We start from the raw sequence: 27,996 nt of genomic DNA, 5'->3' as shown, positions 1-27,996 counted from the left end.
ATGCTGGGAGAAGACAGAGGCACACGAGAGGATGAAGATGACAAAGAGGTGTGTATGAAAACCCATTAAGAGGGAATAATGTGGAATAATATGAAAGCGTGTGTATTAGAAAGCAAATGCAGCACTGGCAGACTGAAGAGAAATAATGTTCATATATCTGGCCAGAACTGCAAAAAGGAAATAAATTTGAGGAAAACAGTGATTATCGAACACATATACACAACAAAACAAGGCCATAAAATACCTAAGACTTGGGGTCACATGTACTTTGTTACAAGTGTGAGATTGTGACAGTAATAGAGACTTGACAGGAAAATAAATAACTGTGGTATCAATACAACAAAATGTCAGCTGCTTTGGAAATACTCAGAGGGGTGGTGAGAAGATAGAACTCTAAGAAACACACACTTCTCCCATGGCTATTCCTTTCATGTAAGAAAGTATATTATACGTAAGTTTCAATATGCTCAACCGATTGCCTTGCTGAATAAAATCTGAAATTAAATTAGTTGGTATTCTTAGTCAAGGTTAGATGGTAAAAGGAATCAATACACTAAGCATGCTTTTAATGGTGCTGCATTTTTTAGTGCTTCCTAAATGCGTACCATATATATTTTTTTCCTCTGTGACTTACAGTTCTTCTGTTTTGTTTGTATGTTTTTATCTTTGCAATTTTCCTGTGACCAGTTTCCCCACTCTGTGTATTGTCATAATCACTGCCACTTTTTAATAGCATTTGATTATTTTTTGATCTACCTATCCTCTGTGTACCCATTTATCAACCTATTGTTTTTCTAATTTAAATTCTACCTGTATTTTTTCTAATTATGTACACATACACATACAATGTGTACCCATACACAGATACTTATTCATTATTTAAAAAATCTATTTATTCTAGGGCAAGCTGAGGGCCTTTTGAATTCTTTCTGTAAGGAATTTAAGGACATGATTGGGGAAAATTTTGGGTTCCCTGACCTTTGCTAGTGAATGAGCTGTTCCTCTAATTTACCACTCTCTGTAGTGTTTGTCCACAAAATGAATAAATGTTAGTTTCAAGGATTGGCAAGTAAATAGACTGATTTTCTAGTCATGCTAAACTTTCTACTGTTTAGATAATATATATCTCTAAAAATTATCCATAAAAACCTGTAGGGAATGTTTTCTTTGAGTAAGAAAGTAAAAAACTATATATATTTAATCTCACATGGTAAAATCTTGTTTTATAGCTTCTAATTTACTATGTTTAGTTTTCTGAATGAGGCAAGTAACTTTATTTCTCTGAGCCTCTGGTTTCCTCATATGTAAAATAAAGCATATGATAAAAATTGCCTTGAAGTGTTCTTTAAAAAAATTTTTTTTAACATTCATTTTTGAAAGACAGAGACAGGGCATAAGTGAGGGAGGGGCAGAGAGAGAGGGAGACACAGAATCTGAAGTAGGCTCCAGTTTCTGAGCTCTCAGCACAGAGTCCAACATGGGACTCGAACTCATGGACTGCGACTTCATGACTCGAGTCATAGTCGGACCCAACCACCTGAGCCACCCAGGTGCCTGTTGAAGTGTTCTTTTTAATAAAATGGTAAATATAAGTGTTTAGCACAGTCAGTGTCTGAGGTATAAAAAGTACTCAATGAAAGTTAGCCATTATTATTTTTTTATTAGCTAATGATAGGCATATGTATAATTACAGGGAAAGATAGTAAATTATAAAGTGGCTCATACTAAAATTACAGAATATTTCACTTAGCATAGGAATAAGGGAAATATCAGATGGTTTGTAGACATGGGAGGAAGCCTGGCTAGCTGGAAAGATGGTTGGCATTGATACAGTAGGAGCAGAATGAGGAAGTACAAGGCAATTAGTGCCACAGCAACTAAATTTCATGTGCTGGGACTCTAGAAGAATTAGTATGTAGCTCTTGTTTGGAAGCTTACTTGATTTCTTTAAATAAGGTTTCAGTATAGCAGTGGTATTCTGACAGTCTTGATTTTTTCTTCGGCCCAGCTGCAATGCCTTATGTATGTTTGATAATGTGCTTTTCCCTGAAAGACAGATGAAACAGTTCTCCAAGTGTTGCAGCAATCAGATATTTTTTATTTAATAATTTTCAGTCTGGTGATATCTCTCAAAACAGGTTAATTATCTTTGCACTCCTGCCTATCTCCAAAAGTTGTTAAAAAGTTCATATTTAAGCTTTTTGCTTACCATCATTTTTTCTGTTTTATTGAAACTCTCCCAAGTCATGTCCCAGGATTTTATTGAAATTCACTGTATTGTGAAAGATGATCTTTGTCAGAGTTGAGAATCAAAAACATAACGCTGAATATTGGCAAATTCTTGGATATTTACAGTCACATCAGAGATGATAGACAGTTGAGAAAAGATGTAAACAACATTTCAACAACCACTGTGGAATTTTGTTCCACAAAAGAAGAATCCTGCTTCTTTTGTTATGTGAAAAAACCTCTTGTTTCTTCAAAGCAATGGCTATCATGTGTACCCCTACTCTAAATTCCAAATTTAAAAACCTGAAGTTTGTTTCTTTGTGGTTTGCACTCTTGTGTTGCATTAGTTGTAAAAACCTTAAGGTTGAAAACAAATTGAAAAATATTGATTCAGCCTAGGCTTAGAGACCGTAGCTTAGAAAAATAAAATTGCATGTATCATACATCTTTGTTATGAAGAATAATTTCTTTCTTTGAGCCCATGAACTTTTAAAAACAAGTTTGAAGCCATTATTTACATAGACGTCAGAGACTCTGTTTTTCGCAAAATGTAGATAAATCTAATATACCAGATAGATTACTAATGTTTAAACAAAGTATTTAAGGTCTTTGTTAGCAATTTGTATTTTCTCTTTAAAGTAAAAGTGCTTTGTAGAGTGTGTGGTTACCGGCTGCCGCATTTTGCCTAAAATGGAGAGATTTTCTGGTTCGGGTTTTAGTGCTCAAACCCCAATCTTGGGAGAAGCTGGACAATTGTCTACCCTAAATGCATCCCACAGCAAAACAAGAAGTATATGCAAAATAGATGAACAGCTCCTATTTGCCCACCTCTGCCGTATAGCCAACATTTTAAATTCAACCAATAGTAACTAGTTCCGTTTCTTTGATAAGGTTCAGTATGTTCTATTTTTCTTTATGAATATATTTCTTTATAAAGCAGCTACTGTTGTGGTGTCTGTGGTCATTTTCAAATGAAATATATAGATACCAAGAAAATCACCACTTCCCCTTAATGATAATATTCTTAAAGTTCTTGCTATTGTAAGTAAGGTGAGATTACAAGTGAATTTTGAGTCAGGTTAAAAGGGAAAACAAATAAATGTAATACAAAGCTGAGCAGAAGGTGGTCATAGATCCTAAAGGAAGAGAGAATTAATAAAGAAAAACATACAGTTAAAAACTACCTGTTTCTGTATATTTCTAAACGCCTATTTCATTTCCAGAGTCAATTAAAATTTAAGGTAGCAATTTAGGAATACCCAAGACAATCAGATGCTAATCTAGGATAATTTGTTTCAGCTGGAATATTGATTGAACCATACAATATTTGTAGTCAAATACTTTACATTATTTATGAGCATTTGCTAATAAGCATTTCATGCATTGCTTCAACTATGTTAACAAAGAAAAACAGCACTGACAACAGTCAGCAGATACCTGGTAAGTTCTGAATGTCATATGGGAGACTTTTTTTAATATGTAAAAACTTTAAGTCTCTCCTTGACATCAATTAAATATCCAGATATTGTTGCATTTCTTTGTTGTCCATCACAGCAAAACTTCGTATATGTATAGTTCATATTTTCCAACTCTCCCTTCTCACATATCATATCCCAATGTATATACTTATTTCTATTTCTGCCAGTGATTCTTCCTATGTGATGAAAATACATAACAAAATGCCTATTAACTTCTTTACTGTGTTGTCCTCTATCTATCATAAGCATCATAATGAGGCAGTAAATAATCTTTGATCTCAATCCGTGCCTTTTCTTCCTCATCTCAGTAGCATGCATCATCAGCCACCTGCCATTTATACTTTTAACCCCTATGTTTCTTTAATGACAAGAAACATTTAACTATCACTTTACAATTCACAAAATTTCTTTGCTCACGTCCTCACAACTGTCTTGGGAGGGTAATAAAGATTGTAAGCCCCTTCAAAGTAAAAACCATGCCTTCTTCATTCCTTTATCCACAGCTTGGAATATAGTAGATGTGTAATGAAAGTTTTCTGGTAAACAGAATGACTTAAAAATCTCCCTAATGAGTTACAAGTAGAGCCAGCCCACAAACACTCATTTCAGATACTTAAAGTTTATCTTTTTGAAACATTGACAGTATTCACACAAAAAAGAAAGGTGTTTCTAAGACAAGTTGTTAATATTGAAAAAAAATCAGGACTTTCCCTTTTAGTTGTTTTTGTTGTTTTGTTTAACAGTTGTTAGTTTTCCTGTGGCTCATGGTCTCAGTTGACTACATCTCACTCAGTGTGATGAAGACTTAGCTACTTGTCTTAGGTGAGACCATAGCTTCCAGTAATTAATGTCCGCAGACATGGCACTTGATCTATCTTGTCTTGTTTCTTCATAGGCTTGACTAGTTTGAGCTAAAAGATCTTGAAGATCCAGTGACCAGAATTTCAGTTTGATTTCTGTGTCAGTCAATTTTATCTTTTTATGTTTGGAATTAAAAGCCGTACCCTCAAATGTTCCCCTTATTACACTCACTCACGCCATTGATCTCAAGGGAGCCTGTGCTGTAGGTTATAATACGTCTACTCAAATATTTCCTTACTAATTAAAATAATTCAATTTACGAATTATTTAAGTTTTATATTCTTTATGATTATAGACAAATATAAAGCCCATACATAAAAATGTATAACAGATAAGTCATTCAAGTTCAACTAGCATTGTAATTTCCATAGGGATACCTTCCCTGGCAGCCTTATGAAAGTCACCAGTCCCTGTGTCTTCCTATCAGTCTCTCTCATTTTATTGCTTTACATTTTTCATAATACTATCTCCAGTAAAACTATCTCAATATTTAAAGTACTTATCTTCTGCCCTCCCTCCACTCTCGCCCTTATTAGAATATCAGCTCTCTGTCACAGGGATACTCTCTAGTATCCACACCTGTATAACCTCAGTGCTTATCATTTAATAAATGCTTAATAATAGATCTTTGAGGGGCACCTGGGTGGCTCAGTTGGTTAAGCGTCCAGCTTCAGCTTGGGTCATGATCTCATGGTCCATAGGTTTGAGCCCTGCGTCAGGCTCTGTGTTGACAGCTCAGAGCCTGGAACCTGCTTCAGATTCTGTCTCCCTCTCTCTGCTCCTCTCCCATTCATACTTTGTCTCTCTCTGTCTCTCAAAAATAAATAAGAGTTTAAAAATTAAAAAATAATTGATCTTTGAAAAAAGAACAAATGAAAATTCTGAATCAGTCAAGGTTATGAAGAAAGTTGAAAAGAAGATAATATATATAGAACAAGTGAGTATTTGATAGGATAAGCTTGGGCAACTTTTTCACATTACCAAAACCAAACCAAGCCAAAATGAAACAATAAACAATCCACTTTCAGAATGTGAGACCAGTCAGAATATGGCTTTCAGTTCTGATGTTATATTCTTATGTCCCATCATTCAACTTCTATTTTTCCGTAGGTTGAGAATGTTTTTTAAATCACAATGGCTTTTGTCTTAAATACTTTATACTCCAAATTATATAAAGACCTTAATTGGCCAATCAACATAATGACATTTTTTAATAATGTACTCATTCATTAAATTAATCATACCTGATGGAAACTATTGCAACATAAATAATGGGACAGATATAAATTATGCCAACGTTTGAGTGCATCCCCACAAAATTTATGTGTTGAAACCTAACCCCTAAGAAATTAGGGCCCTTGAGAGGTGATTAGGTGGCTCTGTCCTGATAATTGTGATCCTTGCCCTTATGAAAGAGGCTGAAGAGATCTCCATTTCCCTCTGTCATCTGAGGATATAAGAAGTGTGAAATCTGGAAGAGGGCCCCCACTGGACCATGCAGGTGGCCTAATCTTGAACTTTCAACCTCCAAAACTGTGAGAAATAAATCCACACTTACATGGTCAATTAATCTATGACAAAAGAGGGAAGGATATACAATGTGGGAAAGACAGTCTTTTCAGTAAATGGGGGGAAAACTGAAGAAGTATATGCAAAAGAATGAAACTGGACCACTGTCTTATGCCATGCACAAAAGTGAACTTAAAATGAATTAAAGATCTAAATATAAGACCTGAGACCATAAAAATCCTAAAGGAGAGCACAGGCAGTGATTTCTCAGACATCAGACATAGCAACATTTTTCTAGATGTGTATCCCAAGTCAAGGGAAACAAAAGCAAAAATATACTATTGGGACTACATCAAAATAAAAAGGTTTCGCAGAGTGAAGGAAACCATTAACAATAACAACAAAAATGCAACCTGCTGAATTGAAGGTGTTTACAAATGATATATTAGTTAAGAGATTAATATCTAAAATACATAAAACACAAAACTCAACACCATGAAAACCTAACAATTCTATTTAAAGAATGGGCAGAGAACCCAAATGAAAGTTTTTCCAAGGAAGACATACAGATTACCAACAAATACATGGCAAAGTATCTTTTTCTAACAACAGGCTGGTGCAAGTGGATTTTCACAATAAATGACTTATTTTTTTAAAGTGATATAAGAAGGAAGCAGTGTGGAAGGGATGGAGGGAGGAAGAGCAATAAGAAGTGTGTTTATGACAACCAAAGATTGTTCTTAAAAATTTTATGGCCAGTTCTGCAGTATTCTACTATAGCTCTTTTAGGATGACATGACCCTTACTTAACCTGTGCCTCTTTTTTCCTCCTTTTCTCTGTGTGTGTGTGTGTGTGTGTGTGTGTGTGTGTGTTTGGTTGTATGGTGTTCTCTATCTCGTTTCTTTTTTTAAAAAAAATTTAATGTTTTATTTATTTCTGAAAGAGAGAGAGAGAGAGACAGTGTGAGCAGGGGAGGGTCAGAGAGAGAGGGAGACACAAAATCTGAAGCAGGATCCAGGCTCTGAGCTGTCAGCACAGAGCCTGATGCAGGGCTTGAACCCACGAACCATGAGATCATGACCTGAGCTGAAGTCGGACGCTTAACCGACTGAGCCACCCAGGCACCCCATCTCTTGTTTCTTTAATCCTGTTTTCTCAACTAAATTCTTACAGATGTGGGAGCAGAATGTGTAAGTAATTACACACTTATAAGCTTTTGCTTCACATATTTATTTATATTAAAAATAACCCATTAGGAATCATTAATTTTGAAAACATAATTGAAATATTTTGTAACTGAGTACTAATTCATTCTGTCAGTGGTTTGACTCAGTATTAGTCATACTCCATATTAATCTTATTAAGCTTATTGAAAAATCACAACTGATAGCAATTATTTTTTGCATATTTAAGTTATTCCACAAATGTTATGCCTTTATCTAATGAAGATTATGCTTTTCTGTTATTTTGACTACAATGCACTTCCATACAGAATTTCACTGTAGTAAATTGCAGAGGGCATGGCAAATACCCTTTAAGTCACCATCATCTAATCAACAATAAACCTTACCTTAGGTCATTTTACTAATTTGATTAAATTGTTCAGTTTTCAGGTCACCTTGTAGCTCAGTCACTTAAGTGGCTGACTCTTGATTTCGGTTCAGGCCATGATCTCAAGGTTCATTGGGCTGTATGATGACAGTGATAATCCCACTTGGGATTCTCTCTCTCTCTCTGCCCCTCCTCTTCTCTTACTTTCTTTCTCTCTCAAAATAAATAAGCATTAAAATTGTTTTCAATTTTCTTTTAGTTATAAAATATCAATCTTTGGGATGCCTGGATGACCCACCAGGTTTAGCATCTAACCCATGATTTTGGCTCAGGTCATGATCTCATGGTTTGTGGGATGGAGCCTTGAATTGGGCTCTGCAGTAACAGATTCTCTCTCTCTCTCTCTCTTGTTCTCTGAACCTCTCCCACTCTCTCTTGCACACATATTCTCTCTCAAAACAAATACATAAACTTCAAAATAAATTTTAAAAATCTATCCTTTCTTACTACTTCAATCTCTTTGACTAATGTTTTCCCTCTCCTCAAAGGCTAAGTAAGTTTCTTCAAAAGGCATATGGTGTCCCCACTTTCTCACCTTATATTTCCTAATTAGTCATCATTCACCTTTTATATCCCCAACTTTTATATTCACCATCTAAACTGAAGTATTTTGTAATATATCGTATCATTTCATATCATACCATATCATATCGTCCAGTGGAACTTACTGTCTTTCATTTCTTCATTACTGTTGGCTGTTACTTTAGAACTTGTTTAGAAATCACACTCTTTCCCTTCATCCATATCATTTCCTGGGTCCTTTTGCTCCTTAAATCTTAAACAGCAGTTTCTGTTTCCGGGGCTCCTTTTCTTAGGTTTCTTTTCTTTTCTTTTTATTTTATACCACTCCTTTGAAAAACCATGCACATCTTTCTTTTCAACCAAATATTGAAACTAGTAGACAAAACTAGACTCATTACCATTTACCCCCAAACTAATTCACCTTGGAAGCTGTCCTGATTGCTCTTATAGCAACCAGGTTGCTATCCAGGGCTTACTTCAGATTTCTTCTCCCACACAGTGTGCAAATTAAGATTTCTTTTATTCTTTTTTAGTTTAGGAACTGCTAAGATATTACCTACAAATACTAATTATATTTCACTTGGAAGCTATAATCTCCTAACTATTCCCTCTGCCTATAAACTTTAATCCTTTTTTTCAAGCCTCTAAAAACCAATTCTTATTTCACCATCATTGTTAAAAATCCTATAATGCCCCCTCTAATTTTAAACATAAAAATAATAAATTCTCTGTATAAGGGAGAGACATACAACACATTATCCCTTAGCAGTCTAAGAAGGAAACAGCACTGAAGACACCTTGATCTTGGACTTCCAGCCCCCAGAACTCTGATACAATTAATTTACTTTGTTTAAGCCATTCAATTTGTGGTACTTTAAGACAGCTCTAGCAAATTAATACAAAAATCAATCACTTTCATACACAAAATTAATAAGTTAGAAGTCATTGTAGTGAAGAGATACTCATTAATGATAGCAACAAAGACGATTACATATGTTGGAATAAACTTAAGAAGAATGAGTATGGAGAAGTTCATTTATGGAGAATTTTTTAAGTTTATTTATTTTGAGAGAGAGTGAGCAGAGGAGGGACAGAGAGAGAGGAAGAGAGAATCCCAGGCAGGCTCTTCACCATCAGCACTGGGGCTGATTTGTGGTCTAACTCACCAACCAAGAGATCATGTCCTGAGGCAAAATCAAAAGTTGGATGCTTAACTGAATGAGCCACCAGGGGCCCCTATGAAGAAGAATTTTAAATATTCCTGAAAGGCATAAAAATAGATTGAAAAAGTGGAAAGACATTCTTGGTTAATAGATCAGATAAGTCAATTCACCCTAAATTAATTTATAGATTAAACATAATCCTCAAAAATATGCCTGATCTTTTATAGGGTTGGACAAGTTGATAATAAATTTCATATAAGAAAACAAGAATGAAAGTATAGGTAGGAAAGCACCCAAACAGAAAAACTACGAGAAGGAACTAGACTTACGAGATTTTAAAACATACCAAAAGGTCTCTACAATTGAAAATTAATGTTACAAGGAAAGTAAATAAGTTATTGGATTTAAGGAAGAAGCCCAGAAATAGACCAAAAAAAAAAAAAGAGAGAGATTTTTGGATAACATATAGGTGAAATTTCATATCACTGAAACAAAAATACCTATTCTTCAATGAATTATGTGTGATCCATATCTCATACCACACAAAGGATAATCTGCAAATGGACTAAGGATCTAATGCAAGTACAACAATCATGAGTGAGTTTCTCTTTAAGATTGGTGTAGGTAAAGGATTTTGAGCTCTTACTCAAATTCAAGAACAATAAAAGATTCATGTATAATAAATTAAATAAGTTGCATTGCAGATAATGCCAAAAACAAAATCAAAACCTGAAAAATAGAAGATGGGTGCATGGGTGGCTTGGTTGGTTAACATCAGAATTCGGCTCAAGTCATGATCTGGTGGTTTGTGAGTTCTAGCCCCAGGTGGGACTCTACTGACAGCTCAGAGCCTGGAGCCTGCTTCAGATTCTGTGTTTTGCTCTTTCTCTCCCTCTCCCCCCGCTTCTCTCTCTCAAAAATAAATAAACATTAGAAACACCCTGAAAAAGAAAATAATTAGAATATTAACTAGAAGTCTTATACATCTTATATATAAGAAAGTCTTAAAAACAGATAGGCATAGGAAAAAAAATTTTAAAAATAGAAAAAAAGACATGAACAGGAAATTCACACACACACACACACACACACACACACACACACACACCAGATGTAGAAATGGTTCTTAAATATCCCTCCCCTTTCAGATTGGTAAAAATTAAAAACTATGACATTTGCGAGATTGTAGGGAAACGTGCATATTCATATTCATACATTTCTGGTAGAAATTCAATTTGCTACACCTCTTCTGGAGAGAAATTTGGTAATACTAAACAAAGTATATATGCCCTTACCTAAAGAAACTATATTTGCACCTTACGTATATCCAACTTTCATAGAAGTTATCGTTAGAACCATGTTTCCCATACCCCTCTTACACTCCATGTATAAATAATTAAAATCAACAAGGATAAGGAAAAGGACCGATCCAGTATTGAACACACACAGTAATAAACAAACTTACTTGTATTACAGGTGAATGACAAAAGATAGTGAAGTGGATTAGGAAGAACTAACCTATATAATTTTGGAAAACAGTATTTTGTACTTTTTAAAGTTTAAAATGAAACAAAATATACACACATATTTTACTCTAGTTAATACACTTGTTTCTTACAGAGGAATTCATTTATGACTCTGAAGCACCTTCACACATGTACATAGTTTTTATGTAATACTAAGTAAACACATTGTGAATAATAATGACAGTTTTTATAGTATCAGAGGAAACAGTAACAAATAAGGAAAGGAAGAAGGCTAGAATGATCCCTTTGGTGATTGATAGATTGGAATTAGAGCTGTCAGTGTACACACACACACACACACATAAAGAAATTATCCGGATAAATACAGGATTACATAGCTGTATGTATGTTAGTATAAAGGACTTAGTATCTAGCACCAGTGAATACATGTACATGTCTAGCCCCAATACTATTTGCCAATTTAAAATAATCAGGGATCCTTGGAAAAATCTTCCATTTTCATGGTGAGGTTAGGGAAAGTACAGAATACGTGTAGAATATCTGATGATGCTAATTAATGAAGTGCTCAAAAATATGATATAGTCATTAAAAGAAAGGCACAAGCACCCACTACATGTAGCAGCTCCCAATGGCCAAATCAAGGACAATGTGAACAACAAAATAAATAACAATGTTAATTTATAGACAGTTTGTGATAAATTATGGAAATGCAAATTATGGATAAACAGGGCTAATATAAATATTCAGAATCTTTCTTTAAAAATGAATAATTAAAAAATAAATGAACAGAGGAGAATCACAGTTCTTCCTTAAAGTAGAATGTAGAAAAGATAGGGATAATAGAAAATTACCATTAGGCAAACACCTAAAGAGAAACAAATATTGCAACCAAGATTTGTCAATGATGCTAGAAGTAGTGTGTAAAAGTCTGATAAGAAACAGATAACTTAAATATTATTATATTCAAGGACACTGAAAAATTTGTTGAGATAAGAATGAACAAGAATTACGTTTAAGTAGAAGATACAGTTAAAATGATTAAGGGGAAATTTTTGATCAATGATATGATACTATTCTAGTATAATTAGGCATGAATATTTGGAAATGTTTAAATGGAAAAAAATGGAAACTCTGCTATGGAAACATTACTTGAAGATATACACCTTTTGTGTGCATTGAGCTGGACAAAAATGATCAGCCATAGGTGTCAGAGAGTGAAAAAACACATAAATTATTGAATACCTGACCATAGGTTTTCTTAAGTCAACATGTTCTTGATATATTTGTGAAGTGATAAATATAAGAAAATTGTGAAATCAGTTTTTTAACCTCTGCTTTACTATACACTGCTGGACAGGTATTTGAATATTTGGTTTTAGTTTTCCATGCAATATAGTTTTGTAAAACAGTATCTTTCTCTTATATTAATCTTTTAAACATTGTAATGAAAAAAATCGATGTGCATAGGCAATTTCCCTACATTTCTTCCAAACTATCAGAAAGGTAAATGTATTGGAATAAAGTCAAACGTATTTGAGTCAAAACTGATGGTAAAACTTTCTTTAGAATAAATACAAATAGTTTTATATTTGAGAAAGAAAAAAATGAAACTGGAGATAATATTAATAAATTTATCTCATTATCTCAGACAAGTAACATGAAAATGATTATAGGGAATTTGCTAAAATGGATGTATTTTATTTTTATAAAATAATACTAATCAGTGAGTTAAGCCCCAAATAAACTCTGTTTTTATCTAGGACCGGCAAAGTGTAGTATAAAAATAGTATGTGAGAAGACTTGAAGGAGTAAGCCACTTAGAAGAGACTGTGGATATTAAAATATTTAGCCCAGTTTCCAGAAGGGAAGTCCAATGATTGGAAATTCTCCTGCACATGTAAAGAGAACAAGTTATTTATTGTGGAATGAAAATAAACTACTAGCAAGTCCTGCTAGAAGGGAGTAAAAATGAGAAGAAATATAAACTAAACACATAAATATAATGTTAAAAAATTAAGTCTAAAATAAAATACCAAATGGATACATTAATAAAATTACAAAATAAGGCTAAATATGGCATTTTTCTTTAATATAGAATATTCATATTTCATTTAATTATCACATTCAGTGTCTGTATTCAGTACCTCTTGTCAATCTTCTACCACAGAAATAAGCTAAACCACCAATTTGATGTTATTACTTCCCTACTGGAAAACTTGTAATGTTTCATCTTATCCTGAACAGGCAGGGTCATAAGATTTCTGTTCTTGGGTTTAATCCTTTGTTTGTTTAGAGACCGTCATAGTTCAGTGTGAATGTGCCTTCTGATCAGTGACAAAATTGTTAAACCCGTTTGGTTAATTTGAGAAGGTAGTGATAGTATGTCTGCAAGTGTAAACGCCATCTTATTCCTTCAGACATAGGCTTTAGCTCCTTACCAAGGGACACATAGCATATCATGTTTTGGTGTGCACCCGTACAACTTCCCAGCTTCATCTCCAGGATGCCCCGTTTGGAACTCTATCACCTGCAGCACTCCTCCTTCACGCTTAGGCTTGTGATCCTCACTCAGTCTAACACAGCCTTATCACAAATTTCCTACCCCATCTTACCTTCACTTAAACCTTGCCCTTCCCAGAAACATTTTTGCTCAGCTAATTTAGCTTTCTTTTAAATCACAACTAATGGGGAACACCTATTACTTGGTATTTATATAATAAACAGTGCCTACGGCGTGCCAAATACTGCCCTGGACTCCAGTGGTAAAGCTGTTAAAACAGTTATTTTTCTGTCCTCCTGGCTCTGCTGCTCTAGAAATAATAAATTTATACAAGTAATTGTATATTTATACTTGAGATAGGCTTTATTGATGAGAGAAGGTCATACAGAAATCATCCTGAAATCTTCAAGGTCTGCTAAGAGTCCATCTTCTATGCTAACATATTTCTGTGTTTTCTCACTAGAATATAATCTTTTGGGGACAGGTATAATGTACTGACTACATTGCTTCGTCTCTAGCAGGTGTTTAATGGATGTCTGTTTAACTTAAACATGTATAATCATCATCCATAAAACATCAGGAAATGATTTCCTTGATATCTAGTTAATATGTGTACCTCAAAAAAAATCTTTGTAGATTCATTTTCATGATACATTCATTTTCACATAAGTGAATTTTTACTCTTCACTGGGACCTGGGTGGGGGAAAAAAAATCGCCACTACTATCCTTTTGCTATTTTGCCCCTAAAATGAAACTTTCTATAAAAGACTGACTAAAACAAGATAGGAACATCCGGGATATTGTAGAAACAGAAAAGCATGTTGGGACATAGCAATATCTGGAACTTTTTAAAAATATATTTAAATGTGATACGGTTTATTGTCTGAGGCATTGGAGAAAGACGTGTGAAAGAACATGGATGGACTCTGAGCATTTATTGAGTGTTCTTCATAATTCCTTAGTTAGAATGTATCACCAAATGGTCTTCGCTGTACTTATGAAGTCTGTTCAGAGTTGCCACTAGCTGCCCTCTGTTTACTTACATAGAAAACAAAGATCATTGTATACATTTTTCAAAAAAATCAGCCCTAACCTCTACTATGTCCAAGTTTACAAAGGCATGCAGGCAACTAAAGAGAACAGAATGAAATCAATTTAAGTTATTAACACAGTTCAGAATATAATCAAATATTTGTCTGATATTTAATTGGTTCTTGCTTCCATTTCCATATTTGAAGGAGATCCTAGACTGAGAGGTAAATGTTGTCCCTTAGATTAGAGTATTAGGCAGAAACTCCGCATATAGTCATTGGCACATTTTGCCACAATTAGAGGACTGATTTTCTGTGGTGTTTCCATTTCAATGTAAAATTGAATTATTAGGGCAAACCGAAATTTGGTGCTATAAATATTATAGACCCTAATATTCATGTAAATGTAAGCTATCCAACTTCGCTGTAGTTTTAGAATTTTTAAGTGCATTGGGTATTAGGCGAAAATGTTGCATGATAAATATAAATGGTTTATGTTACTGAAGTATCTCATGACAGTTTTAGTTGTTTTTTTTCTTAATAATATTTCTTGACTTACTGATGCACTCTTCTTAATAATGAATTATATTCACCCTCTCTCTCCCCTATCCAATTTGTCTCCCAACTTGACACTCTTCTATGTAGAGATTAGAGCTCTAGAGAGCAAGTGTACTACTGAGATGATTAGTGGGATTCTACACAAGCATTTGGGGAAAGAGAACCATACTATTTGTAATCATTGTAGAATATCTGCATCATACATATCCAGGATATTAGGAGATCCTGCACTAAGAAAGCAAAACAATGGTTCTGTCACTGTGGTTTAAGTATGGTTGATAAAAGGCTGTTTTTGATCACAGTGAGTGTAGAACTAAATCCAAGCTCCAAAGTGGGTTTAAGGTTTTGAAGAGTTTTCTTAGCATGAATGATTGGGAAGGCAAGTCTGCTTCAGGGAAGTTTAGAGATCCTCATTCCTTTGTGGCTGATATTACAAAATCACTTTCAAAAAGAAATAAAACAGGGGCACCTGGATGCCTCAGTCAGTGAAGCATATGACTCATGATTTTGGCTCTGCCCATGATCCCAGAGCCATGATACCAAGCCCAGTGTTGAGCTTTGCACCAGCTGCATGGAGCTTGCTTGGGATTCTCTGTCTCCTCTCTCTCTGCCCCTCTCCTGCTCATGAGCATACACTCTCTCTCTCAAAATAAACAAACTTAAAAAATAATAAGCAAAAAGTAATAAAAAATAAATATTAAGTTCAAATATTTAACAGTATATCACAGTCAGGACTTGTGCTAAGTGCTCTGTGAGCATTGCACATCTTATTCTGATAATAAGAGGTGGATGTTGTTATAGGCTATTATATTAGGAATGTTCACTTACATGTAACATTGGCATGAATTGATGAAAGTAATTGGTCATAAAAATATGAATTCTCTGAACTCATTCAGAAAACATTTATTAAGCCATTTTTAAGTAATATATGGAAACCATGATTATAAGGATGAGGAAACCTGACATACCATTATTTCAGCAATCATCTGCTGTTACAGCCCCAATACTCTGCTCATCAAAGAAAAGCAGAATGGTGGTATATGTTGGTAGACATGACTTCCTTTGCTTCAATCATTTGGGGAAACAATGAGAAGAACTCAGAATGGACATGATAGCAGCATGAAAATGAATCAATTAAAAAATATACAGATTAAATGATAGGATGTGCAAATATTTATAAATATTTATAAAAGTAATATGGGCAGGGTGATGGGAGAAATTGTGTGTGGATTTAGATAAAATAATAAGCCATGACTTCTTAACTGTTGAAACATATGCTTGGTATATTTATATAATCTTTTATAATAATACATTAAAAATAGAAAAAATCAATATGCAATTTAAAACCCTGATGTTCACAAGCAACCAAATAGTTGTTTCATTTTAATATTATAGTTCAATTCAGCAAGTGCATGAATTTCTCTTCCTCCACCAAAATGCAATTAACATCCATGAAATTATACAATTTTCTATTTGCCTTTACCCACCTATAATAATTGTGGCTAATGGCCATCTAAATTATTCATTTTATGTGGTGAACAAGTGATTATTCTTAAGACAGATGCTGTGCTCTTTTAAATTGCTTTTCTTCATTCTCCAGTTGGCCCAGACCATTACTGTGTTAAATGTTTCTTAATGAAGAATACTGCATCACTGAACTTGGCTTTGTCTGTGAATCACAGGAATAATTTGAAATTCCTAAAATCCAGAATGGCACCTCAAAACTAGATGGCAAATGTTAAAATTCTGTATCTCTATTCTATGGCCTTTTTCTGAAATGCTTTTTTTTCTTTTTTCTGTAGAAACCGTATACCCTCAGAGAGTATATTTTAAATCTATAAACCTGGATATAAATAGTCAGCATGCTGATTATTCTAAGAAGTTGGTTTTATCGATTAAGACATAAACAGAATTTATGAGATGAATAGAAACATGATGTATGAGTGAAGAGGAGCAAAAGGAAAGCATAGAACAGTGTTTCTGCTTCCTCCCATCCTTTAAAATTGCCTCATTTCAAGGCAATGATAGAGTTACACTTTTTATATTTATTTATTTATTTATTTATTTATTTATTTATTTATTTATATTTTTTAGAGAGAGAGAGCACGTGCATCCACACATACAACTGAGGGAGGGACAGAGGGAGAGAGAGAATCTTTTTTTTTTTTAATGCTTTTTTTATTTATTTCTAGGAGAGAGAGACAGCGTGAGCAGGGGAGGGTCAGAGAGAGAGGGAGTCACAGACTGAAACAGGCTCCAGGCTCTGAGCTGGCAGTCAGCACAGAGCCCGACGCGGGGCTCGAACCCACAAACCGCGAGATCATGACCTAAGCGAAAGTCGGAAAGTCGGAGCTTAACCAACTAAGCCACCCAGGCGCCCCGGGAGAGAGAGAATCTTAAGTAGGCTTCGCACAACACAGCCTGACCCCTGACATGTGGCTTGATCTTAAGACCCCAAGATCAGGACCTGAACAGAAATCAAAAGTTGGACATTTAATTGACTGATCCACTCAGGGTCCCCAGAGTTACATTTCAGATGAGATCAGACTGTGTTCATGACATGTGCTTTATCCATTCTTCTTTATTTTCCACTTCTTTGCGTACCATCCACTTCCATGTGGTGAGGTTATGCTGAAGTTGACTATACATATCTGATGTCACTTGGCCTCTTACTTTGATTCTTGTTAGAAGGAAGAGAGAAAATAAAGAGAATGTCTGAGAAACAGTGGAAGTAAGGATTTCCATTTAACTATGAACTATATATACATATATTTCACAGCCTTAACCAAACCCTATGTCATAATATGGGTTTAGCCTATATGTTAATAACCTGGAGTTTTCATTTAGATATTATTTCTTTCATATATCCCACTCATCACGGTGTGTGTGTGGGTGTGTGTGTGTGTGTGTGTGTGTGTCCAAGTGAGGGCTATCAGAGGTTATTAGTGATATATTCCTGCTAAGTAGCCTGGGCCAAAATAATATTAAACTACCACCAGAAAACCATAATTCTGCACACTGTGCATGCATACTTAGCAACGGTGTTATTTCAACACTATATTATTCTTTGTTTACTGGCTAACACTTGGTTTACTTTATGAAATTATTTTGGTGAGCAAATAATTAATCTTAAGTTTATGGGCCTGACTCAATGGCTTTGTAAACAATTGTGCAAACATACCAAATTAGAACTTAAAAGTTACATAATCTAGAAACATTTATTTTACCTGTGTTTGCTTGAGCTTCTGTGTGACAGAGCACATCTCTAAGATATGGAAATCTTTTGCTTCTCCTTTGCTTCCTTCAATCGCCAGAAATTGATTTTGCAGTCAGCAGGAGCATCACGCCCAGCTGTGTCCTTTTTCATTTCTCCCTTTTCCCTTGACTTTACCTTGTAGTTAGTCAGAAAGCAATCACTGTTGGAGAACAGTGTCAGAACTGTAGTATTCTAAATGTCTCAGCTAGGTATCTCCAAACTTCCAAAAACCTCCTGACTTTTCATGTGATCAAGGACCCATGTATGCCTAATCAAGTGCTTTCATACAGAGACACTCATTTAACTAAATTATTGTGTTATAATAAAAAAGTAATCACTTTATTGCAAAACTTTTCACTATAGTGATAAAATATTCATGCAATATTTAAACAGGAAATAGCAAAATTAAACACATAGACACATTTTATTATAACTGATGAATGTCATAAATTAGCATTCTATGAGTATGCAATTCTTAAATTAGAGTTTTCCCCTCCACTTTGGTTATACAGGAAACAAACTTTATTTCAAGTAATAAATATGAAGGCATAATCAAGTGTAAAGTTCGGCTTCCATACTTACATCTCTTTTACCTTTATTTGTTCCCACTTACTGTTAGCCAGAGCAATTGCCCACGAAAACACACCTGAAATAAACAATGAATATATATGGTAATAGTACTTATAATCCTATGGCATCCAGATATAATGGGCTGCTTAGGGTATTTCATAGATTTATATGGGGTGAATTGTATTCTAGGAATGGGGGTATAATACACCAAATTCCATAATTCAGATTTCATATCTCTCAGATATACCAAAGCCTTAGATAAGTGAAATGTTCTGATGGAAAATATAAACACAGGACAGAAGTTAGCCCCAGGTGATTCCATTGCCTCAAAAACTGATACCAAGTAGGCCTTCCTCTCTAAACCCATTACAGTTGCCAAGTAGAAATTCATGCTATGTGTTTATATATCTTTTGATTTAAAAAAATTAAAAATCTAGAAGTTGGAGCTTGATAACTATGATATCTCCAACTTTGAAAATGTTGACAAAAATTTTTTTGGCAAATCTTCATATAGGCCAAACATATGCAGGCATAATTAAATTTATCTTTCTGAGGAATTCCATCTAAAAATGATATGTAGACACCAGAGGTTTTGGGGGTTTTATTTGTTGTTGTTATTGTTTTGTAAATTATTTAATTGATTAATTCTCTACTTAAAATTCTTTGACGTTTTGTTTTTATAGTCTATCAATTAAATACTGATTTCTTAGCCCACCACTTTCCCTCACAATATAAACTCAGCCTCACTTATCCTTATATCCGTCTCTTCCCATACTGATTTCTGCCTTCCTTAATATTATTTTCATAGATTACGCTCTTCCATTTTTGTTTCAGTGCTCATCTTGAGTGCTCTATTGCTCAGAAAGTTTTGTTCCTCCCTCCGGCCACATAGTTGGATTTTTTTTTCCTTTTCTTGTAGCACCAGGGGATATTTATCTTCTCAAATGATGCTTATTTCAGTTTGTTCAATGGTTACATAGTTGCTTGGGTATTTCATTGACAAAGTATCTAAACCTAGGGCTACCTTGTAGCCTAAGAACATGCCTACCTTCCTAGTGGAATATCAGGGTGTTTTCAGCGTTGTTGATATAATGGGGAGTAAGAAAATTAATGTGTACTGAGTACTTACACAGGGCCTGGCACTTGGCTTTATTGCTGACAAATATTCAAGTTGTTTTTGATTCTCCCAATGCTCTATCATTTTAATTAAAATAACTGGTGTATTTGAGCTTTAAGAATTGATGTATTTGCCAGAAACTTTCAAGCAAAGAAAGGATATTTGCTGTATGTACCCTGTATCTATTCATTTACATACTACCCATTCATGGGTTAACTGGCAAGCCTGTTACAATGATAAAGTGTTGAACAAAATGAAAGTTGGTGACTGTAATTTGAAAAAAAAAAAAGGGTTCTTCTTGGCTACTATTTTTCTAATAGTACTGAAAATATCTAATGTCTATTCTTTACGAAAGGAGTACTACCTCAGAGAATTACCAGTTATTCCATGCTGTAATTGATGTTAGCTCCAACTGTTTCCATCAGATTGAACTATTTGCTTCTGGTCTAGTATCCTCCACTTACTCCATGCACAGGTTCCAGAATCATGTTTGTAATACATATTGATCCTGCTGCTTCTCTGCTGAAAGACCCCTCTCATGTTTTGTCATGAATTTTAGAATGAATTCTAATTTCTTACCAAGGTGTTAAACAATCCCTATAATCTGAAACTAATCTATTCTTCAATCCTTTTCATATGAAATCCTAATGTATTAGGCAAATTCATTGCCTTATCAAAAAAAAAAAAAAGAAAGAAAGAAAACTCTCTAGGAATTTTAACATAAGAATTTTAAGTAAATAGAAACATAAAGAAATTCTAAACAGAATTAAGTGATTAGAATACTGGTGGAAATGCTGTAGGCCAAAACCAGATTCTAACTCCTGGCATCAGAAAGATTCCCACATCCAAGAAGAAGTGATTCACGAGGGTGGCCACTCCCCCTGAAACCAACATAGGAACTAATGTCAGAATCAAAAAGCCCCTACCAGAGCTGACGCCTCACTGTCAGAATACCGAAAAATAATCTATGGAACGGAGCGGCAGAAAACCTACCACCAAAATTGGTCTGAAAATTGGTCTCTCCTTCATTTCCTTCTTTCAGTTATCCTTTTTAATCATCATTTTTGGGGAAAATCAACTTCCTCATTTGGAAAGATTACAGAAGTCTCTGGGAGAGGGTTGTTTTCCTTCTTCCCACCCTTCTGTTATATTTACAGTTTCTTTTTCTGATACATCAGCATTTGACTAAGTTCCTCAAATGTTTATCATATAATCTCATTTAGAAAGAGAGAGAGTGTGGGGTGCCTGGGTGGCTCAGTCAGTTAAGCATCTGACTTTGGCTCAGGTCATGATCTCAGTTGAGAGTTCGAGCCCCGCCCTGGGTTCAGCTCTGTCTGGGAAGCAGCTCTGTCCTGGGTGGGGCTCTGTGAGTTCTGGCCCTGAGTTGGGCTCTGTGCTGACAGCTTAGAGCCTGGATCCTGCTTCAGATTCTGTGTCTCCCTCTTTCTCTGCACCTCTCCCAGTCTCTCTCTCTCTCTCAAAAATAAATAAACATTAAAACATTTTAAAAAGAAGAAAGAGAGAGACTGTTCTTTGGTAGAGTAAATAATTTAAAAAACAGAAGTTAATTTGATAGAGTGGGAGACAGAGAAAGGCTTCAAATATCTGAAAATCTTCCATTTGTGTTTCCTAATAATTGAACATCATAAGAAAGATTATTTTGTGGCCTATCCACTTTATACATGTTATCTGTTGACCTTCCACCATTTTTCATCTATTATCTTTGTAGATATTCTAATTTAATAACAGAGGAAAATAAATATCAGGGGAATAGATTTTCCTATGTTTAAATAGAAAAGATTAGCATTAAGGTCATTATGATTGCTACCAATCCTTTCTTAAGTAAAATAACATTCATTCATTTTTTATGTTTAAAATTTATGCCAGAAAAAAATTAAAACTTATCGTGGCCTTGCATTGTTTAAAACTGTGGAACAAAAGTAAATGGAAATAAACAAATTTCACTTAAACCCAATAAAAAGATAAATTATTGTGAAAGAATAATTTATATTATTTAAATGGTGTAGAGAGGATTATTTGGCAAGTAGTCAGGTTACTCACAGGGAAAAAGCAATACTATTTCAGTGTGGACAATTATTGGTACAATGTGTACTTTTTTTCCCTTTAATAATTACGTGTTCCCTTTTGTCACAACTGCACAAGACAGAATAATTAAAGTACATTAACTACATTATGGAAGGGACATTTGGTTTTAATGAACATTGAACCATAAGAAAAGCAATTTGCTTTATATTACCATTTATTCTTTGATGCACACATACACACATATACATAGAGTCTGCACACAGAAAGGCAACTATGTAAAATGCTACAAAGCTTCTCAACCTGAAGTTACACCACACCTAACTAAAATGTACAAGATGTTATATGCAGAAGAATCCATTTCTTCTCTTTGGTATTTTAGACAGTTGTGTGGCAGCCTAATGTAAAATGACTTAAAACCAGAGTCTGTTTTGTGTGATTATTCCAAAAGTGGACTGGGCAGTCACCAAAGCCATACAGCTTTCATATGGCAGGAACAGAAAGCCAGAACTCACTGGAGAATAAAATTATAATATATGTTCATTTTAAGTTAGAACCTACAGAAGTAAGACTGACACCTCTGACTTGTTTATACAATTTGGTGAAAAATAAGTTTATCTTATAGGTGAGTAAAATGTCAGGAAAACCTATTTCATATGGCCTAGAATGCGTGTAGATTCCCTGCATGATAAACTAGTGCAACCATATTCCCCACCAAGACGGTATTGACCGTGTATCAGTTAGCTTTGCTGCACAACGTACCACTTCAGATATTAAAGGTTTAAGATAATGACCATTTATTTAACTCATAATTCTGTGATTTGACAGTTGGGTAGGCCTTATCTGGGTGGTTCGTGGCTCAGTCATATGTCTGAGCTCACAGAACGATCAGTTTGGAAGTGGGTCTGTGGAATGATTGCAGATGGAAGAGTGTCCCTGCTCTCCATGGTCTCTTGTGCTTCAGCAGACCAGCTGAAACTTGTTCACATAACATCTGGGTAGGATTCCAAGAGACAGTAGAAGTTTCTGTGAACTCCTGAGCCCCTGCGCCTAGAACTGGCATGCTCTCACTTACACTACATTATATTGGCCAACCAAGTCATATACCCAGCCCGTGCGTGTTCAAGAAATGGAAAAAGAAACTTCACTCTTTAAAGCAAAGAAATTACATTTTGAAATTTATATTGAAAGGATGTGAACATAAGGAAGACCAAAAGATTGTGGTCAGTTTTTCAATCTACTGTACCACGTTGGGAAATATATTTTATTGGTGAGATCTCTTCATAATGAAGTGTGTGGTAATGAAACCTACAAACAAAAGTAGGCATCAGAGGAAGGATGTGTATAGATAGCTCTTTCAGTCTTCCCATACATTTTCAATGCCACCTCTTGTTCAGCCTAAATAATCTTCTTTGACTCCTAAGTGAGATTCATTCCAAGCACCTTAGATCGGTGTTAGCAGTTCTACACTTACATCAATTTAATTTATTTTGACGTCCAGATCTACAGCAGACATATTTCTAAGTATGTCTTTTCTGACTCCCAAAAGTTGATACCCTGAGAATCTCTTTAAAAATTCAGATTATTCTGTGTTTTCATGTAGTTTCTCACATCTGGATTATTATTCTCAAATTTACTTCATACTTTAGATGTTTTCTCTACAGTGAAGGTCGTCCCTGCATAAGACTCATTACCCTGAAAATGTCTTTTCTAATTACACTTAATTTTCACCCTCATTTGTATTCACTTAGAAATTATTTAAGTCTCTTGTTTTTAAGTAGTTGTTGATAGAAATGGCTTTGTTAACTTTCTATCTCCATTATGGTACCTTGTAGGTAAGGAAAACATTGTTTCCTTTGTAGCATTTATACAATCTACTACTCTAGGTATTAATTATTATTAAAGCTAAATTAATATCTGTCATCTCTCTCTGGCTATATTTATGTGTGTGTGCCATAAATATTTATGTGTGTGGGCACCTGTATACACACACATATGCATATGCAAATATATATCTTCACATGCAAATATGTATATGCATGTGTGTATAAATGTGTGTTTAGACTTAGATGTATATATAAATAGAAAAAATAAATAGAAAAATAGATATTGACACTTAAATTACTCATTTGAATGTCAGCTCTAATAGCAACATATTATTAACATTTCAATATAAATGGGCTTAGATAAGGCATTTTCTGTTTTCACACTTTGAAATATTCCTGATTAACAGTAATCATGTATATGTGTGTGCCTAATAGAGCCCATGGTGAAATTTTAAAAATTATTTTTGACTAAATATAGAAAACAATGTGATAACTTACAAAGGGAAGGGCTGGGGGGGATGGGGAAATCCATGATAGGGATTAATGAGCGCACTTGTCAGGATAAGCACAGGGTGATGTATGGAACTGTGGAATTACTATATTGTACACCTGCAAAACTAATACAATACTGTATGCCAACTAACTAGAATTAAAAACTCAAATAAAAAATTAGTTTTCACAAGAATGATAATAAAATCTACACTCTGAATAAGGAATTAATAAAGGGCAAAGAAATACAGAATGACAGAAGTATAACACATGAACATCAGTGTGCTGATTTAAGGTGTTGTGTTTTTTTTTTTTCTTTAATCTTCAGTACATAAATGAAAATGAGAATTAAAGTTTAGATTCTGCTAGAAAAATATCTTTGGCTAATAGTGAATCTATATAACAACAGAATATAAATATTATAATAGTCATGACTTTATTGTATCAATGCAATAGGAATCAAAATTCTAAGTTCCTGCAAATATCAGGGATATTCACTTGTTTTAAAATTGGAAAAGAAGGCTTTCTGGGTGGCTCAGTCTGTTAAGCATCCGACTCTTAGTTTTGGCTCAGGTCATGATCTCATGGGTTGTGATTTCAAGCCCCACATCAGGCTTGTGCTGACAGCATTGGAGCCTACCTCTCCCCTGCTCATGGTCTCTCTCTCTCTCACTCAAAATAAATAAATAAACTAAAAATATTTTAAAAATAAATATTGGAGAGGAGTCCCATTTTTATCTTGATGACTTGTAGTTGGATATCTCTGATCACACTTAAACTGTAACCCTTTTCACTTTCAGAGATTCCTATAAGCTAGTTAGGAGTTGAAAGTCTTATGTCAGATGATCCTGGGGTTAAACCTTGGTTCGGCCATTGAAATATCATTTTTGGTAATAAGTTATGTAAGCTCTTTACTGCCCAATCTTTCATCTGTGAAATATAAGTAAGAATCATACCTGCCTGGTTATGGTCATGGTTAATGAAAAAATATATACATTATAAAACTGGCAAAGAGTTGGTATTCAGTTCAAGATGATGATGCAAATATCAGATGAAGCCCCCTAACTTTCCTAAATACCAATTTGTGTATGTTATTCTTAGGCTTGCTTTGTTTGTTAACAATGAGAATTAAAAATAAATATGTCATGGTAATATACATATAAATTAATAAGATAATGTGCATACATGCACTACTAGATTTCTAGTAAATAAGCATTCAATAAAAGTTAGCTTCCTTCTTAAAAAAGTCTTGAGGCCAAATTTTAATGGTAGACTGTATTAGCAAAATACAAACTGAGGACAAAGCCAGGTGACTATGAACAGTCTATGGAAAGCACTGTAAATATCAATGTGCCACAAGGATCCTGAGAGTCACAACAGGGTATGATTGGCCAGAGCCACTCATATGGATAATAACACTGGTAGGTATATATTTTAGCATTTTAAAAATGAATGCTTAACATGAAAAGCCTGAAAGCTTAACATGCCTAAGGGCATCCAGTTAGGTTTTTCAAATTGGCCTAATTAGGTCTTCTGTTTCCAAAACTCATGATTTTTTCCTTGCTACTTCATTCACACACACACACACACACACACACACACACACACACACACAGCAGGTAAAACTTTTTTTTTAACAGACTTACAAACAGAAAACTTTTGGTTTAAATTAACCTCTTATGACTACTGATCTCTTCCTCATGTTACTGATCTGTTTTCACCTATCAGCATATGACAAAATAAATAATTGGAATGGTTTTAAAATAAACATATTTCAAAGAAGCCTTAGGCATTTATAAATTAAAACATCCATCACAACATTTACAAACTCACATAAAATGGAAACTACTATCATTCCCAAATTATGGTCTGTTTGTAAAGCAAAAACTTATGGAATTTAATGCATACTTCTCCGTGCTCAAGTTATTATTTTAAATTATATTTTAATAATAAGCCCTGTTAAACATTTGACTTCAAGTCTTATCTTAAAGGCCATCCTTGCTGTTTTTAAAATGATTTTGGCTTCAATTTTGTTTAATTAATATTAGAATTTGCAGGAAAGGTAATGCATATCAAAACACATTTTGTTGAGGGGTGCCTGGGTGGCTCAGTCAGTTGAGCATCCACTTTGGCTTAGATCATGATCTCATAGTTCGTGGTTTTGAGCCCCACGTTGGGCTCTGTGCTGACAGCTAGCTCAGAGCCTAGAGCCTGTCTTCGGATTCTGTGCCTCCCTCTCTCTGACCCTCCACTGTTCACTCTGTCTCTCTCTCCCTCAAAAATAAATAAAACACTAAAAAAACACGTTTTGTTGAAACTCCAGATCTTCTAGCCAGACCAGTCTTCTGTTATCCAACCTAATCCATGCACAGAGCAAATGTCTGCCTCTTCAACAGTGAATTCTCACCTCATCATGTCTACTTCTGCTTTCTCTGCCTCTCTACAGAAACTTTCTGGTTCCAACCAGAGCCAAAAGTTTATAGCCACCCATTACCAGTCCATAGCCAGCTTCCTGGGCTCCATATTGCCACTGGTGTCTGATTTCAGCAGCAATAAATCCCTTCCACTGTGGATTCCAACTATCAACAACCCTAAGGTGGCCAACCTGTAAATGCTAAGGCATTCCAAAGTGTAAAATCTAGGTCCATATCAAGGGCTCCCAATGATCAAATAACAGGATCAAAAGAGAAGCTTTGAGTCAAGATTTGGAGAGAAAGCTGAAATGTAATGACAGCCTTCTTCATGATTGAAGTCAATACCTAACATATGAGAAGATAGGTTGCAGATTACTAGGATCACAGAAGGTAGCTGCCATGTTTCAAGCTCAAATTGAGAGAGAGCACAGTTTCAAACACACAACGACTGTAAGTTCCAATGTCACAAGTAAGAAGTAGATCATTTTCAAATGATCAGGATCCAGATCAAATAAATGATCAGGATTCAATCCAGAAGAAATCTTACCCACCGCATTTTATTCAAGTGCCAGAGAACATGTTGACTGAATTGGAAGATCCTGCAGCATGAACTTCATAGAGAGTGGACTACCAGCTCCTGATATATCATGCTGTATAAATGGAAGACCAGTTTAATCAGACGATTTTCACAAAACAATGGTTTCTGAGAAGTATTATCATTCATTCATCTTTGAAGTGGTGAGAGCTTCAGATGCAGGGTTTTTACATGTATTGCTGTTAGTAGAACAGGAGAAGCCACATTTACTGTGTTGGTGAGTATTCTTGCAAAATTACAGAGAAGAGCACCAAAATTACAGAGATGTTCATCTTTAGACAACATGCATAAAGCATTTTGAAGGAGATTTGGTGAAGCTAGAATACCAGATCCTAATAGTCCCTCCACCAAAGCTTTTCTGGAAAAGAAGTAACGAAATGGTGCAATTCAGTGTTGACCAAATAAATTTATAGCGTGATAACTATAGATTAGTTACTTTACTGATAAAAGATATATAAAGAAAGATTCTGGTGTTGGTAGTTATTAAAGCTAAGTTAATGAGTGACCGCACATAACAGATTAGATGTTATAGCCTGTGCAAATCAAACTCTTGCAACTCCGAAGCTGTTATGTGTTCAACCAACTTTCAGCAAATATCTAGCATTAACCAAGAAAAATTTAGGTGTGAAATAAACTTTTAACCCATAAGGAGAATTTCAGCATCTGGCAGCTCAGTCTGGAATCTGTGAAAGTGAAAAACTTGAATATCTTTGTCAGCATTGGAAAACACATTAG

The 27,996-nt window shown here is 34.7% G+C and overlaps 1 pseudogene; it reads left to right on the top strand.

The window, feature by feature from the left end:
* On the top strand, nt 1-27,996 carry LOC120223213 (annotated as a pseudogene).

The sequence above is a fragment of the Hyaena hyaena genome, unplaced genomic scaffold (assembly GCF_003009895.1).
Source record: "Hyaena hyaena isolate Hyena2069 unplaced genomic scaffold, ASM300989v1 scaffold_973, whole genome shotgun sequence".
In the NCBI taxonomy this organism is placed as follows: Eukaryota; Metazoa; Chordata; class Mammalia; order Carnivora; family Hyaenidae; genus Hyaena; species Hyaena hyaena.
The sequence above is the reverse complement of the archived record's forward strand: the minus strand, read 5'-3'. Positions and strand labels throughout refer to the sequence as shown.